This window comes from Pelodiscus sinensis, chromosome 1 (assembly GCF_049634645.1).
Source record: "Pelodiscus sinensis isolate JC-2024 chromosome 1, ASM4963464v1, whole genome shotgun sequence".
Taxonomy (NCBI): domain Eukaryota; kingdom Metazoa; phylum Chordata; order Testudines; family Trionychidae; genus Pelodiscus; species Pelodiscus sinensis.
Genome location: NC_134711.1, coordinates 200,777,286 through 200,794,886, shown reverse-complemented (window position 1 = coordinate 200,794,886; position 17,601 = coordinate 200,777,286). Strand labels below are relative to the sequence as shown.

The window sequence follows — 17,601 nt, the reverse complement described above, 5'->3', positions numbered from 1 at the left end:
GGAAGTCTCCTGGCACTGCCCCTTCTGTCTGAGTCTCCACCCCTTCTAGAGCAGCCTGGGATCACTTCAGAAGTCTTATGGCCCTGCTCCCCTTCCAAAATTATTGCCCATCCCTGATGTAACCCTGTTTAGCTTTTTTTGGTCTTCAGGTTTTAGGAGCTTTCTAAGTGTATGAATGTGCAAATGTAACCAACACCAGGCGGATTTGAACCTGGGACCTCAGTATAGGAGCCTCTAGCCCCTGAGCTAAAAGCCAGCTGGCTCCCAGCCCATGCTGTAGAGATCTCTTGGTCTTAACTGTTGCTGTGGTCTAGGTACCACTTGCATTGCTCAGTAACCACACTAGGGCTGTGTCTACACTGGCGGCTTCTTGCGCAAGAACATCTTGCGCAAATGTTCTTGTGCAAGAAGTCTTACGCAAGAAACTGTCCACACTGCCATGTGTGAGCTGTGCTTTTGCGCAAGAGCGCCCATGGCAGTGTGGATTCTCTCTTGTGCAAGAAAGCTCTGATGGCCATTTCAGCCATAGGGCTTTCTTGCGCAAGAAATCCCTGCCAAGCGTCCACACTGCCCTCTTGCGCAAGAGGGCTTACACCTGTTAAAAAAGAGCATAGTTCTTGCGCAAGGAGCCCTCTCTTACCACGCCGTACTGTAAATTTCCTTGCGCAAGAGCGGGCGGGCAGTGTGGATACTCTACAGTTTATTGTGCAAGAATGGGCGTACTTGCGCAAGAAGCCACGAGTGTAGACATAGCCTAGGTGTGTGGGTTACACAAACACACTAAAAAAGGAGCAACAATGTCTACATTCCCACATAATGGGACTACAATAAAGGCTCCCCTTGTGCTGCTATATTAGTGATCTACCTGTAAATCACTTTGGCTATGTCTACACTCACGGCTTCTTGCATGAGTAATATGCAAATGAGGCTAAGCATGGAATATCGCTGAGCCTCATTTGCATACCTAATGAGCCACCATTTTTTTTCAGAAGAGGCTCCTGCACAAGAAGGAGCATCTACACTGCCCCTTCTTGCGAAAGAAAAGCCCTCTTGCTCAATGCCGTTATACCTACTACTTGAGAGGAAGATCGGCATTGTGCAAGAGGCCAAACTGGGTGGGGTTGCGACTTCTTTGGAGGATAGGGACATAATTCAAAATGACCTTAGCAAGTTAGAGAAATGGTCAGAGGTAAACAGGATGAGGTTTAATAAAGAGAAATGCAAAGTGCTCCACTTAGGAAGGAACAATCAGTTCCATACATACAAGATGGGAAGCGACTGTCTAGGAAGGAGCATGGCAGAAACGGATCTAGGGGTCATAGTGGACCACAAGTTGAATATGAGTCAACAGTGTGATGCTTTTGCAAAAAAAGCAAATATGATTCTAGGTTGTATCAACAGGTGTGTTATAAGCAAAACTCGTGAAGTCATTCTGCCGCTCTACTCTGCACTAGTTAGGCCTCAGCTGGAGTACTGTGTCCAGTTCTGGGCACCACATTTCAAGAAAGATGTGGAGAAATTGGAAAGGGTACAGAGAAGAGCGACAAGAATGATTAAAGGTCTAGAGAACATGACCTATGAAGCCAGGCTTCATGAACTGGGCTTGTTTAGTTTGGAAAAAAGAAGATTAAGGGGGGACATGATAGCGGTTTTCAAATATCTAAAAGGGTGTCACAAGGAGGAAGGAGAAAATTTGTTCCTCTTGGTTTCTGAGGACAGGACAAGGAGTAATGGGCTTAAAGTGCAGCAGGGGAGGTTTAGATTGGACATTAGGAAAAAATTCCTAACTGTCAGGGTGGTCAAATATTGGAATAAATTGCCAAGGGAGGTGGTGGAATCTCCCTCTCTGGAGATATTTAAGAACAGGTTAGATAGACATCTGTCAGGGATGGTGTAGGTGGAGCTTGGTCCTGCCTTGAGGGTGGGGGGCTGGACTCGATGACCTCTTGAGGTCCCTTCCAGTCCTATTATTCTATGATTCTATGATTCATTACCCCCTGATGTATTGCACACATTATTAAAATTCTTTAATACTCTATTTCAGTGGTTCCCAACGCGGTGTCTGTGGGTACCATGGCACCTGCTGTGGCATTTATGAGTGCCCACCTAGTGACCAGGGCCGGCCTGAGCCATTCTTGTGCCCCGGGCTCCGGGCGCTCAGCGCATGCGCGACCCCTGCCCGGGCGCGTGGTGCCGCCCCCGGGTGCCTGACAGCCCCAAAAGGTTGGGGACCACTGCTCTATTTCATGTTCCTGTCTCTAACTTGCATCCATATATAGTCCCACAAGGTTTATTGGGGGAAATGTCTCAAGAGGTTTATTACAGATTTCAGTTAGAATCCTTTTATCTCTTCTAGTTTGATGAATCTGCCATTCCATGAAGGAAATACTTTAATATTTTTCTAAAAAGTCTGAATTAGATCTCATACAAAGAGTTCAGCAGAATTGTTCTGTGAGACAATGAATCAATGTTAGCTCAGAAGAGAAAGTATGTGCATAAAAAAAAACCTAAGACAAAAATCACGAGCCATCAATGCCAATATTATCTGAAATTTCAATAAGACTAACAAGCTAGAAAAAAAGAGCATACAATTTCAGACACATTATATCTACTGCACTCCTGGGGACATGACTTATCGTACTGTTATTTCCAGGCAGATCTCTTTAGAAATCCCTTAAATTAATTTGCAATACATAGAATAATAAGGGAATAAATAGGTAATTTTTTTCTGTCTTTTCTCAGCACACTTAGTTTCACCTCTCCAGTTTCTCAAATGACATTTTATTCTTTCTGGGAGAAAGGACTTCCTTTTTTGTCTCTCATGCTCATGCAAATGAACAGTAGCTTCTATTACTACTATTATTAAGTGAAATTATACTGCCATTAAAATGACTCCACAATTTCATGTGCTATTTTGAAAGGGAATCATTAATATTGTGGTGGAAGAAACAGCATTCAGATCTCCCCTTCCAGCTTCTTCAGGGATATCTTCATCAAAATCTATAATGTCATCCAGATCCCAGATTCACAATGTAAAATTCAGAGGAAGAAAATGATCTCAGTTTTTACTAAAAGAAAATATCTCCTCACCAGAGTTTCTTGAGCTGCTTCACTAAAGATAAAACATAAACAGCACCTTCCATGATAACAAGAACAGAGCTGCAGATGTCGAGGGATTTCACTATGCTTCACTCTTCTAATTTCGTTTATTTTCTATTTTAAGATCAATAGCAGAACAGACGGGGGAGGAGAGGTCAGATATGTTTCACCCATTCCATGACTCAGTTGAAACATTTACACTTAAGCTTACCTCTATACATTATTATTCATTTACAATATATTACCAGCAGAAAAGTCTTCTGAGATCAGAGTAATATTTCTCTTCTAAGGGCATGTGAGGGCACAGACAGCAGAATGCTTGGACACTAATTACACTACTATGCTTCCTAGTATTCAAACACAGACAAATTAAGAGGGATACATAGCAGAATTTAAATAGTTATTAATGTGAGAAAGTAGGGTTGGGATCCTTTTACTGAAAACCTAAATAGATGCAATAAACAAAGAGCTAAGACAACTCTTTAAAAAAAATGGCTGAACCTGGCTGATATTCTGAGGAAAAATGGTAAAGGAAGGAAGGAATAGAATGAAATAATCTCATTCAAGCAGCTGCTTTTAGTGCAGCAGAAAAGTAATAAAGTCAGGGGTTAAAAATTTGCTCCACCAATGATGGTTTTTATGAAGAGAGGAGGGTAATTTTCTATATTTAATAAGCATGCATTTGTACAATACTTAATAAAACAACACGGCTCTAATCCCCCACCATATTCACAGCATTTCCATAACATCCTGACCTTGACTCCAATCACATCCAATTTGACTGCACATCAAAGAACAATGGCTCCTACAAGACCCTCTTTAATGTTACCCAGCACTCCTCCTTCTATCTGCTGAAAAGCTTCTTTCTGTTCTCTGAGTCAGAGCTGCCAAATCAGTATGAGGCTGTTCTTTACAAATCAATAAACAGGAAGATCTGATCTACTGTACTTCCAATAGCTACTGAATTCAGTCACCCAGTGTTCTTTGCATATCAGAAGGATGTATTTAAATAAGCACACTTTGTGCTACTTAAGGAAGGACAGAGAAAAGGGGGATTGATGGCTATTGTTTCTGAACTGCTGATATGCAGTGTTGAGGTCTGAAGAGAAGCTGTGTTGGGGGAAAGCTTGTCTTTTTCAGCAAAAGAAGTTGGTCCAACAAAAGATATTACCTCACTCACCTTGTATGTCTTGATTGGACGTGTTTACACTAAAAAGCTAAGTCAAGTAACCTGCCTTATGTTGACCTAACTATGTAAGTATGCATAATACAGTGTTCCTCCTGCCACAGGCATTGACTTTCAGCTTTTTCTTGGGGTGCTCAACCCCGCCTTTGCCCTGAGACCCTGCCCCCACTCCATACCTGCCCCCAAGGTCCACCCTCATCCTTCTTCCTCTCCCCAAGGAGCGGGAGAGAGGGGGAAGAGAAAAGCTTATCAGCAAGGCTAACTGAACAGCTGATCAGAGGGTGTCTGGTGAATGCTGAGCACCCACTGTTCCCCCCTCTCCCCCACTGGTCTAGTCATGGCGCACCCAAGGAGTCAAATCGCTACTCTGGGTGCTGCAGTCAGAGAGCAGGGAACAGGGAGAGATGGATAGGAGGCAAGGTTTCTGGGGAGTGGTGGTCAAGGGGATGGGGAGAGGTAGGGTAGTTGGGCGCATGGGTTCTGGAGTGTCAAGGTGTGGGAAGCAGGGGGGTTGCATGCATAGGGGCTGGGTCAACCTCCCCCAGACTAGCCCTCCATACAACTTCCCTACCCAATGTGGTCCTCCAACCACAAGGTTTGTCCACCCTAGCTGTAAGACAACATAACATGTGTTGACTTTATTGTGTAGTGTAGACATGGCTTGATTCTGAAGTTCAGGGCTTGACAGTTTATTGGTGGAAAGATCTGCATCCTGATATATTTTGGGGATATAGTCAAAGGTTTCTGTCTCCTCCTCCCTTTTTTAACATATTCTTGATTAGGGGTGGGGCTAGAGAAAATAGGAACAGTGAAAATAAATTGTTAAGATTAGCAAAAAACCACAATAGAGCAAAAAGAAAACTGAATTTAAAACCCAAAATTTCTGGGTTATGAGAGCACAGTATACTTAAGTAGTTGATAATCTCGGTGACTTTATACAATTCTTTCTTTCACTAAAAATAGAAATCCTAAAATCCACTAAGATACACATATTGTACCTTGACTACATTTACTAATCCTCAAATGAAACAAGGGAAATAAAATGTAATAAAAATTCAGGGAACGTTATTAAGCCCTGGGCAGAGAGCCTTAGAAAACAGTAAAATGCCTCCTTGACTTAATAAGTCTACTGTGAAAAATCAGCCACTGCTTCTTTGGCTTTTGTTGTGTATCCTAACAAAGCAGTGAACTTCAGGTGTGGGTGTTTGTTAAGAAATAGAATTCTTGTGATTTATATGCAAGGAATATTCAAACTTAGAGAAAAAAAATCTGTAAACTTATAAAGCTTTTAAACCAGACATAATATATGCTAAGTGACTATTAGTCTAAACAAAAGGAACTTCGTTAATGAAAATTAATATGAAAAAATAATTATAAAAAGGCATCTTAATTAGAGCGTGTGGATTTGTTATTATTTTTAAAAAATACTCAAAATGGCCAAATCAAAGAGAAAAAATGTCCCAGGAAATGTTAACAGCAGTGGTTGAATGAAGGAGAATGGCCTCTGGGTCTAGTTTATTATTACTGAATATACTGATTTTTGGCCACACACTTTTCCAAGAGTCTTACCACGTCCATCCCAATCTTTTCAAAAGGTATTCCAACTACCTTTCTTTGAGTCTGGTTTGTCCTCCTGCCCTTTCCTCCCCTGTGAATGAAGCTTCCAGGGCTATGGATCTTCTAGGGGGCCAGTCTTGGCATTTGATCCCCTTGGGATTGCTCCCTCCATTGGCCTGGATGTCTTCAGTGATTGCTCCTCTGCGGCAAGCAGCTTTGGTCTTGGGTGTCTCCACAACTAGGCTTGTGACCATTAAATAATTTTCTGTCAACCAGATAGCCTCAAACATCTCAGGCCAAGGTTGTAGCACCCACTCTTGCTTCCATCACAGGGAATACACGTCTTGTAAGACATGAGTCGTGAAGCAACAGGGGTTCTATGGATGGGGTTATGAAAGTGAGAATACTCACCTTAAAGTTCTACCAGTCCCAAAGGATCAGACACTTACGCGCAGGTATATATTTTAGATCTTATCTAAATAGCATCCTGTCAGGTAATCCTTAGTAAACTAACTTAAAAAAATTAAAAAACAATGAATAGTCTTGCAGTAACTTAAAGACTAACACAACATGTAGATGGCATCATAAGCTTTCGTGGACACAACCCACTTCTTCAGATGAAAGTAGTGGGTTGTGCCCACGAAAGCTCATGATGCCATCTACATGTTTTGTTGGTCTTTAAGGTACTGAAAGACTATTTATTGTTTTTTAAGTTTTTCCAGTTACAGACTAACTTGGCTACCCCATGAAGCTTTTAAACTAAAGATTTATTTATTCATAATTGAAGAGAGTTATTAAAGAATCATAGAGATAAAAGTGATTTTCAGCATTCGTAGATCAGGAGCACAGAAGTAATGTTATATCAACTGATTTATAAAAGTCTCTCTGGAATCATCACGAAAAGTCAGAATTCAAAGACAATGTAGATGTAAAGTCTATTTGAGTCTTGCTTTCATTTTCTCAATCTCATGGTTTAAAACTTTCCTCATTTAAACTTCATCAGACTAGAGAGGAAAGGATCATGCCTAATGTCCAGTGTTAATAGCTTTTTAGCAAGCTGACAAGCCTCTTCACAGAAACTGTCTCAGAAAAGTTTTCTTCCAAGGAAGAATAGTTTGTGGATGCAGATAGTTTGTGGATCTTTGGTTTGAAGTTAATCTTCTATTTTGCATGCATACTCAGGTAAACTAGTTATACTAATTTACATAAGGCAATTTGCTGATTTTCCATTATAACAGATAGTTAAGTTGAAGACAACGTAGATTATATTATTAGTTTCCTGCAGTGTTTCACATCTTTGATTGTAAGGTTAACTGAACACCGTCGCATACATATTATAAGGCAATACAAAAGGCATTTAGCATCTAAAAACTAATTAAGTTACAATGAAACTTTTAAAAAGGTATATAGATGAACAGACAAATAAAAATACACTTAGCATCTATGCATGATTTCTATTAAAACAAATGAATGGGTTAATGAGTGATGGTATAATACATCTCTTTGAAATTCACATATAAGTGAATTGTCCTGATACAATTGTAATGCCTCTTGTTAAGCTATGGGTAATACACAGGTTGGCTGATCTGCCAGTATCACATTACCAAAATGGTGCTGTAGTAGAAAGAGCGTGCCTAAGATATGAGGTCTGATATAAGGGACCTTGTGTAAGGCCTAATGTCTGAATTAAAGTTAGGCCTTATTGAGATAAAGCAAAGTTAGCAAGAGACAAGCTATGAGCAGAAGTCAAACCCTTGCAGGTTCTTTGTGCAATATATGAACTTGGCTGGAACAGGGCAGGCATTGCAATAGCAAGCACTTCCAGAAGGGTAGTTACCAGGGTTGTACTTGTAACCCTGATACAAGGTTATGGTATAAATATAGTCCCTGAAGATCATACAAGGATATACTGACCCATCTTAAAGATAAGGTCAGGATAACAGGGTGAAGGACTGACATGTTTTGATCAAACCAATACAAGATAAAGGATGGCAACTAACCATATCATAAGGGCAATATGTAACTTGTTTGTATCAGCTTATAAGGGGGGTAATAGAGAGGGTGTCTTTGTCTGTCCAAGGGGGGATGGAAAGTCCTGCCATTCACTGAGCTGGTTCATTGTAATGGGCATACACATATTAGGGCATGTCTACACAGCAGGGTTAAAGTCAAATTAAGCTATACAACTTCGGCATTGTCTACACAGCAGGAAGTCAAAGGAAGAACATTCTTCGACTTCCCTTACTCCTCATGAAATGAGGGTTACAGGAGTTGGAGTGGGACCAGGAACAGCTAACAGGTGAGTTTGGAGAGGGAGTTCTCCAGGTAAAAGAGGAGTAAAAACGGGACCCTTGTGGTAAGTGGCTGTCTGGAGTGTGTGTTTGTGTGTGGGGGAGTTATTTGCAGTGTGCTGAGCTTGTGTTTGTCTGTTTGGTTTGTTTGTTTGTTTGCTTTGTTTGTTTGAAGGAGCTTCTAAAAGGTTTGAAATCTAGAAGCCTCTGTTAATTGGCTGAGCCTCAGTCAGGGGGAGGGGCTACCAGAGCTATATAAGCCTGTGACTCAGCGACCAGGAACAGCTAACAGGAGAGTTTGGAGAGGATGTTTAGAGGGCACTAGTGACTTCTGACCTTCTTTAAAACATAACTCTTAGAATAATCTATATTTCAGAGGTTTAAAAAGAATCCCAGTTTATACTTAAACTTATTCATTAGAAAAATGGAGACAGAAGCCCAGCAGCAGAGTGGGGGCTATCCTGTTTATTGTGTTGAGTGTAACATGTATGATTACCTGCCCTGTGGGTGGGTGGCGTATGTGTGCACCCATTGCAAGGAGCTCCTCACCCTCAGAGACCGAGTTCGGGCTTTGGAGGCCAGGGTGGCTGAACTGGAGGAGCTAAAGGAGGTAGAGAGCTATGTTGATGAGACTTTCCGGGACACCGTAGTACTGTCCCACCCCCAGTCTGAGAGCCCCAGTGCTCTTAAGGACGATGAAAGTCTCAAGGGAACAGAGCATTCAATGGGAGCAGAGGGAAACCATCCCACAGTTGGGACCCTCCTCCTAGAGGATGTTGCCGTATCCTCTCGCACTGAGGATACATCTGGGGGGGGGGGGGGGGGGGAATGCCAGTTAAGAAGAGGCAGGTGTTAGTAGTGGGTGATTCGATCATTAGAAACATAGATAGTTGGGTTTGTGATGACCGGGAGAACCGTATGGTCACTTGCCTGCCTGGTGCGAAGGTTGTGGATCTCTCGAGGCATCTAGACAGACTTATGTGTAGTGCTGGAGAGGAGCCGGTGGTCGTGGTACATGTAGGTACCAATGACATAGGGAAGGGTAGGAGAGATGTCTTTGAGGCCAAATTTAGGCTGCTCGTAAAGAGACTGAAATCCAGGACCTCTATGGTGGCATTCTCGGAAATGCTTCCAGTTCCACACGCAGGGCTAGGTAGGCAGGCGGAGCTTCAGAGTCTCAATGCGTGGATGAGACGATGGTGTAGGGAAGAGGGGTTTAGATTTATTAGGAACTGGGGATACTTTTGGGAGAGGGGGAGTCTATACAGGAAGGATGGGCTCCACCTAAACCAGGGTGGAACCAGACTGCTGGCACTAAACATTAAAAAGGCTGTAGAGCAGTTTTTAAACTAAGAGATGGGGGAAAGCCGATTGGAGCGGAGATGCACGTAAATCGGAGGGAGACTTCTCTTAGAGGAGAATCCGTTGATAGAGATTCTCTAAGCTGTAGTCAGAAAGAGAGGAGGGGAGAGGGCAAACCATGGGTCAGAGCAGACAAACAACCGCATACAAAGGAATCCAATGCATCAGGGAAGGGCAGACAAATAAGCAGTGGCAAATTTTTAAAGTGCTTGTACACAAATGCTAGGAGTCTGACTAATAAGATGGGTGAACTAGAGTATCTCGTATTAAATGAGGAGATTGACATAATAGGCATCACCGAAACCTGGTGGAATGAGGAAAATCTGTGGAACACAATCATGGAGGGAATGAGGGAAAATCTGGGCAGAGTGGCACTGTATGTGAAAGATAATGTAGAATCAAACGAAATAAAAATATTAAGTGAATCAACATGTTCAATAGAATCGCTATGGATAGTAATTCCATGCTCCAATAATAAGAAATTAGCAGTAGGGATATCTTACCGACCACCTGACCAGGACAGCGATACTGACATTGAAATGCTAAGGGAGATTAGAGAGGCTACCAAAATAAAGAATGCTATAATAATGGGGGATTTTAATTACCCCCATATTGAATGAATCCATGTCACCTCAGGAAGAGAAGCGGAGATAAAATTTCTCAATGGCTTAAATGACTGCTTCTTGGAGCAGCTGGTGCAGGAACCCACAAGGGGAGAGGCAATTCTTGATTTAGTCCTGAGTGGAGTACAGGATCAGGTCTAGGATATAACCGTTACAGGACCGCTTGGGAATAGTGACCATAATATAATAACATTCAACATTCCTGTGGTGGGAAGAACACCTCAGCAATCCAGCACCTTGGCATTTATTTTCAAAAAGGGGAATTACACAAAAATGAGGAGGTTTGTTAAACAGAAATTAAAAGGCACAGTGACTAGAACCAAATCCCTGAAAGTTGAATGGAAACTTTTTAAAGACACCATAATAGAGGCCCAACTTAAATGTATGCCCCAAATTAAAAAGCATAGCAAGAGACCTAAAAAAGAATCACTGTGGCTTAACCACCATGTAAAAGAAACAGTGAGGGACAAAAAGGTATCTTTTAAGAAGTGGAAGTCCAATCCTAGTGAGATAAATAGAAAAGAACATAAACACTGTCAAATCAAGTGTAAAAATGTAATAAAAGCAAAAAAAGATTTTGAGGAACAGATAGCCAAAAACTCAAAAAGAAATAACAAAAAGTTTTTTAAGTACATTAGAAGCAGGAAGACTGCTAAAAAACCCTAGATGATCGAGCTATAAAAGGAGCAATCAAGGATGATAAAGCCATTGCAGAGAAACTAAATGATTTCTTTGCTTCAGTCTTCATGGCTGAGGACATTGGGGAGATTCCTGAATCTTCACCGTCCTTTGTGGGTGATGAATCTGAGGAACTGTCCCGGATTGAAGTGTCATTAGAGGAGGTTTTGGAACAAATAGAAAAACTTAATGTTAACAAATCTCCGGGACCGGATGGCATTAATCCAAGGGTTCTAAAAGAACTAAAATGGGAAATTGCTGAGCTATTATCTGTGGTTTGTAACTTATCTTTTAAATTGGCTTCCGTACCTAATGACTGGAAGGTAGCCAACGTGACACCAATATTTAAAAAGGGCTGTAGAGATGATCCTGGCAATTACAGACCGGTAAGTCCAACTTCAGTACCGGGCAAATTAGTCGAAACAATAGTAAAGAATAAAATTGCGAAACATGTAGAAGAACATAAGTTGTTGGACAAAAGTCAACATGGTTTCGGTAAAGGGAAATCATGTCTTACTAATCTGTTAGAGATCTTTGAAGGAGTTAACAAACATGCGGACAAGGAGGATCCAGTAGATATAGTATACTTAGATTTTCAGAAAGCCTTTGACAAGGTCCCTCACCAAAGGCTCTTGTGTAAATTACATGGCCATGGGATAAGAGGGAAGATCCTTTCTTGGATTGAGAACTGGTTAAAAGACTGGAAACAAAGGGTAGGAATAAATGGTAAATTTTCAGAGTGGAGAGGGGTAACTAGTGGTGTCCCCCAAGGGTCAGTCCTGGGACCAATCCTTTTCAACTTATTCATAAATGATCTGGAGAAAGGGGTAAGCAGTGAGGTAGTAAAGTTTGCAGATGATACAAAACTGTTTAGGATAGTCAAGACAGAAGCAGACTGTGAGGGACTCCAAAAAGATCTCACCAAACTGAGTGATTGGGCAACAAAACGGCAAATGAAATTTAATGTGGGTAAGTGTAAAGTAATGCACATCAGGAAAAATAACCCCAACTATACGTACAGTATGATGGGGGCTAATTTGGCTATGACAAATCAGGAAAGAGATTTTGGAGTTATCGTGGACAGTTCTCTGAAAACTTCCACACAGTGTGCAGCGGCGGTCAAAAAGGCAAATAGGTTGCTAGGAATTATTAGGAAAGGGATAGAAAATAAGACACAGAATATCTTACTGCCCCTGTATAAAACTATGGTATGCCCACATCTCGAATACTGTGTACAGATGTGGTCTCCTCACCTCAAAAAAGATATTTTGGCCTTGGAAAGGGTTCAGAAAAGGGCAACTAAAATGATTAGGGGTTTGGAACAGGTCCCATGTGAGGAGAGGTTAAAGCGACTGGGACTTTTCAGTTTAGAAAAGAGGAGACTGAGGGGGAAATATGATAGAGGTTTATAAAATCATGAGTGGTGTGGAGAGGGTCGATAAAGAAAAGTTATTTATTAGTTCCCTAAATAGAAGAACTAGAGGACACCAAATGAAATTAATGGGTAGCAGGTTTAAAACGAATAAAAGAAAGTTCTTCTTCACACAGCGTGTAGTCAACCTGTGGAACTCCTTGCCAGAGGAGGCTGTGAAGGCTAGGACTATAATAGAGTTTAAAGAGAAGCTAGATAATTTCATGGAGGTTAGGTCCATAAAAGGCTATTAGCCAGGGGATAAAATGGTGTCCTTGGCCTCTGTCTGTCAGAGGCTGGAGAGGAATGGCAGGAGACAAATCGCTTGATCATTGTCTTCGGTCTACCCTCTCTGGGGCACCTGGTGTTGGCCACTGTCGGTAGACAGGATACTGGACTACATGGACCTTTGGTCTGACCCGGTATGGCCGTTCTTATGTTCTTAAGTCCTCCAGTTCGATATTATTTCAAAATACAAACTTGTAGTGTAGACATGCACTATGTTACTTTGGAATAATACCCGTTATTCCAAAATAACACTGTTGTGTAGTCATAGCCTTAGTGTACTTGCAATCATAGAGCCAGAGCACTAGGACTACACATGGTTGACGATAAACCTGGCTGAGTGCTTTTGCTGGGTTTGTGGACTTGTGGCAGTTTGATTAGAATCTTTTATACTGGCTACCTAGCCAGAGCCAGTACTGCACTCAGGGGTTATGTGTAGAGTACATGCCTCTGCCAATAGAAGCATGTAAATTAGACATACCAACACAGTCAATGAAGCAGGGATTTAAATATCCCCTGCTTCATTAGAATAAAAATGGCCACCGCATTGTGCTGGCTGAGCTGTTTGTCGGCACAAAGTGGCAGTCAAGATGGAGATCGGTCGGCAAGGAAAGCCTTTGCCAACCGATCCTGTAAACCTTGTTGCATGAAGCATAAGGGATCGGTCGGCAAAGGCTTTCCTTGCCGACCGATCTCCATCTTGACTGCCACTTTGTGCCGACAAACAGCTGAGCCGGCACAACACAGTGGCCATTTTTATTCTAATGAAAGGGGGGATATTTAAATCCCTGCTTCATTGACTATGTCGGTATGTCTAATTTACATGCCTCTGTTGGCAGAGACAGGTAGTCTAGACATACCCAGGGAGACCACACACACAGCCAACAGTTGACAACACATGCCAATTGAAATCCAGAATTTACAGTAATATTACATATTCCCAACATTTTCATTTTCATTTTTGTTGTACTTGGGGACTTGCCTAACTCCAGAATAATATGAATTATACCCTTCCTGCCTTTTTTCTACTGTGGCTCTAGCGGATTTTATATAATTAGTTTTCTGTGCGTGACTGATTATGGAACTGATGCTATTCTTATTGTAATTGTACTGAAGAATCAACATAGCTTATTCTGGGGTAGCTGGGTGCCATATGTAATAGGCACAATTTCTAAATAAATTATTATGAGCTCTGGAGTATGGATTTTTATTGTAATTGTTGCAAGTGAATTCTGCAAAGGGTAGAAGATGGACCCAGTCGCCCTGGTGATAATTAAAAAAAAAAGTATTACTCCAACATTTGACTCACTTGTTCTGTCTGTTGGGAGTGATATGCTGTGCAAGGAGGATATCAGCATCTAAGAGGCAGAATAACTATTGCCAGAAATGGAAGATGAACAGCATGCAGTCCATGGACAGATGTGATACAGGAGGATAATCCATAAATCATGATGTTGTGACCAGAGAACACACATTTCCACAGTTGAGATCTTCTATCAGAGCATGAAGTGGGACATCTTAGACAGCAAATCCATGGCTACTAGTATGGCTGAGTATCCCTGGGAACTGGGGAGATTTGAAATGAAGTCCACAGAGGTGAACTTTCAGAGGGCTGGGAAGGAGTAGGAAGTGGGACCAAGGCATGTTAATGTGAGGGATTCTTGTCCTGAAACATACCATACAAAAGTCGATAACAGTCATAAGAAGTGCCACAACATCAGTTTTGCATTGCCCCAAATATCTGGCTAGGAGACCATGAGGTGAGGCAGACCATCTGGGACATAAATATGATCTGTGAACAAGAGTATTCCATAATAAAATATACATCTTCTGTGTCATCTGGGAAATTGAGGCATGGAGGGAGTGCAGAGGAAGGCCAATATGACAAGTAAGTAGGGTGAGAGGATCAGATCCAATTGCAGGGTCTCATGGATCTAATCGTGGATCTTGACCTAAATAGATGCTGTCTCACAGGAGATAGGCTTGTACGACAGGATCATCTCTAGCCACTCTGGGACGAACTTTCTCTGTAGCAGGATGTGGTTATGTTGAGTGAAGGCCATGTCCATGAACTTGCAAGATGTCCCACAGTCAATCAGTGCAAGTGAGGAGCAGCTTATTTGGAGTGTGACCTAAAGCCTGAACAAGTGGGACTATCAGAGGTCTACTGGTATACGGACACACATGAGTAGCAGAGAGGGGTCCATTTGGGGAATTCAATTTTCTTGTAACATCCAGCCATCACCTCTCTACCAGGACTATAAGAGATTGTATTTTAACACCCTGGCCGACATGAACTTGTGGGGACACCTGAAGCAAAATGGACATACCCTTCACAGCACAGACAGGAACTGTTTTAGCACCACCAAAGGTGAGAGTAAGGGGGAGTACCCCAGTGCACAGCTTCAGTAGAAACTGGGTGAGCTGTGGCAAAAGCCAGCAGGGAGCTATTTAGAAAGCTGGCAGGGACCTGGGTTGTGATAGGACAATACCTGTAAGAAATGTAAGTTCCTTTCATCCCTGGCACCAGCGCTCTTTCTCTCAGTCTGTGAGGCATCATTGGATGACATTGATTTGCATGGACTCTGCTGTGGCACTGTGCAGAATACGTGGCTGGAGGGGGGAGTGTCTCAGTACTAGGCTGGGGTCTGGTGTAAGTCTGACTCTTCTCCAGGCACCACTCATGTAACCCTTTATTGATTCAGATACAGAGCCTAATGTAGTGTGACAACTTGGGTGGACGGGGGAAGAGGGGTGATACAGACCTGTTCAGCTCACCTGACCCTATCCTGGCTCATGGATTGGCTGTCACATCAAACCTGAAGAATGAATGATGAGTCATCACAGGCACTGGCTGAGGGATTATTTCACTGGAGACTCCAACTCTAAAGAAAGATCTTTATCTTTTATTATTGAAATGTAAAAGTGTTTGTTTATGTATGTTCCATGACTGGTAGAACTAACTTGCTATAATTTTTAGTTTGTATTTACATCACATTAAATCATTCCTATTCAAGCAAATTCCCCATTCTCATTTCCTTATTCTGATAATTTACTCCACAGGAAGTCTCATTGATTTCAGTGACACTATTCATGAAGTTAGATACTGTTCCACATGAGTAAGCATATCTGAATCCATCACTTCATAATGGAAAAAAGGACTCCAAGAAGGAGATCAATACGCTTATATTCTCTGTCAAATACAACTAAAAAAACAACTGGAAGGAAGACATTAAAATACATTAATCTCAAAAAACTGTCTCAAGTCCACTATCACTTTCCATGTGATTTAAGGAAAAAAGTGGATAGCAGATACAGTGCTACATTTAGATCTCAGGCAAATACAAGCACATCACAGCTTAATGCAATTTACATTGCCACTGCCTGTTCCGAATATATTGTACATGAGTCTTCGAGGAAGAGAAAAGTGCTACAGTGCCATATTGACCTCTAATTTTCTCAGGAACAGGTTCCATCATCTGATACATTTTCTCATCTTACACAAGTTTTTATAAATGCTGTCAAAGAGAAAGCCTGCACCTTTAGCTCCAACAACATTTTGTCTGAAGCAGTTCCATTATACATCTCACCAGAATTTTAATATTATTCTTTATGTTAATGCTCTAACCGGGTGAATCCAAACAGGTATATCTTTCAGCCAAATCCTCTTCAATTTTAGACAATACAAGATAATGTCATATAAACCAATCTTAGGTGTCTGTATATTTACACAATTGAGTACGCATTTAAAATAATATGTTATTACACTGAAAAATAAAAGAAAGGAAAACACATTTTTCCACTTCTTGCACTTCTGTGTTAAAATATTTCCATGCGGCCTGTCTACTGTTATTCTATCTTTAAATAGTATTGGATTTTGTATTATTTAGCTAGACAGGGATTTCAATAATATTTTAACATTGTTGTTTTATCTTGGTACCATATTTTGCTTACAGTTTTGAAAGAGGCTTTTCCATTACCATATATAATGCAAACCGTCACTCAGGACCCCTTTCCTTCTTAGCAATATCTCAGGGTATGTCTACACTACCCTCCTAGTTCGAACTAGGAGGGTAATGTAGGCATACTGCACTTGCAAATGAAGCCCGGGATTTGAATTTCCCGGGCTTCATTTGCATAAACTGGGCGCCGCCATTTTTAAATCCCTGCTCGTTCGAACCCCGTGCCGCGCGGCTACACGCGGCACGAACTGGGTAGTTCGGACTAGGCTTCCTAGTCCGATCTACCGTTACTCCTCGTGGAAAGTTTTTCTTGTCATCCTAGCTATATTCTTGTTGTTTAACTAATCCATTGTCCTACTAGTTTCACTGCTCTCTAATGGTCAGAACTGTGAACACATTATTTACACAGAAACTAGGAGTAACTGCAGTAGTAAAACCACATTCTAGACCTGTATTTCAAAATCTCATATTTCTAAAACAAACAGTCACTCATCCAAATCCATCTTTGCTATACACTCACTACTGTTGCATTTTTTTTATTCTTTCAGTTTCCCCTTTGTGATTACCACCTAGTCATTCCTCCTACCTACTCTCCTGAAACCACCAATTCATCAACTTTCCATTTTTTTGCCACCCTGAGTCCCCTCTTCTCCATTCTCCCTCATTTACAGTTGTTAAAGCTCTTGACTCTGGTCCAACATCAATTATCTTTGCTAATTATCTCTCACTGAAATTCTCATCTCAGTAACTGTCAACAGTATTTTCATGTGTACACAGACAAACACCTACTAGTATTTTTAAATGTTTACAAGCAGAAGTAAAACTACTTATTGCAGCCTGTGGTGCTACAGTTGCTATTTTGAACCAGAGATGGATGAAGCAAGAGCAGAAGACTGGAAGTAAACATGGCTGGATGGAATATGGAGAGAAGGATGGAGACCATGAAGATTATAGACTGGGGGAACATAAAGGAGTGGCCTGAAGTCACGTTGCCCAAGGACTGAGAGAGCAGGACTTTGGGAAGACAGGAGGAAGAGATGATCGGAAGAGGGAACAGGAAGAGGTGAAATCTTATTTAGGTGGGTGAGGTGTGCAAGTATGTTGGGGTGGTAATCAGTAGTGGAAGATTTGATGGGTGGACCTGTTA

The 17,601-nt window shown here is 41.5% G+C and overlaps 1 protein-coding gene across 13 annotated transcripts in view; it reads right to left on the bottom strand.

The window, feature by feature from the left end:
• The window catches only part of DMD (dystrophin), a 2,108,520-nt gene that overhangs the window by 221,902 nt on the left and 1,869,017 nt on the right, over window positions 1-17,601 (bottom strand). The gene's annotated exons all lie outside the window — the stretch shown is intronic.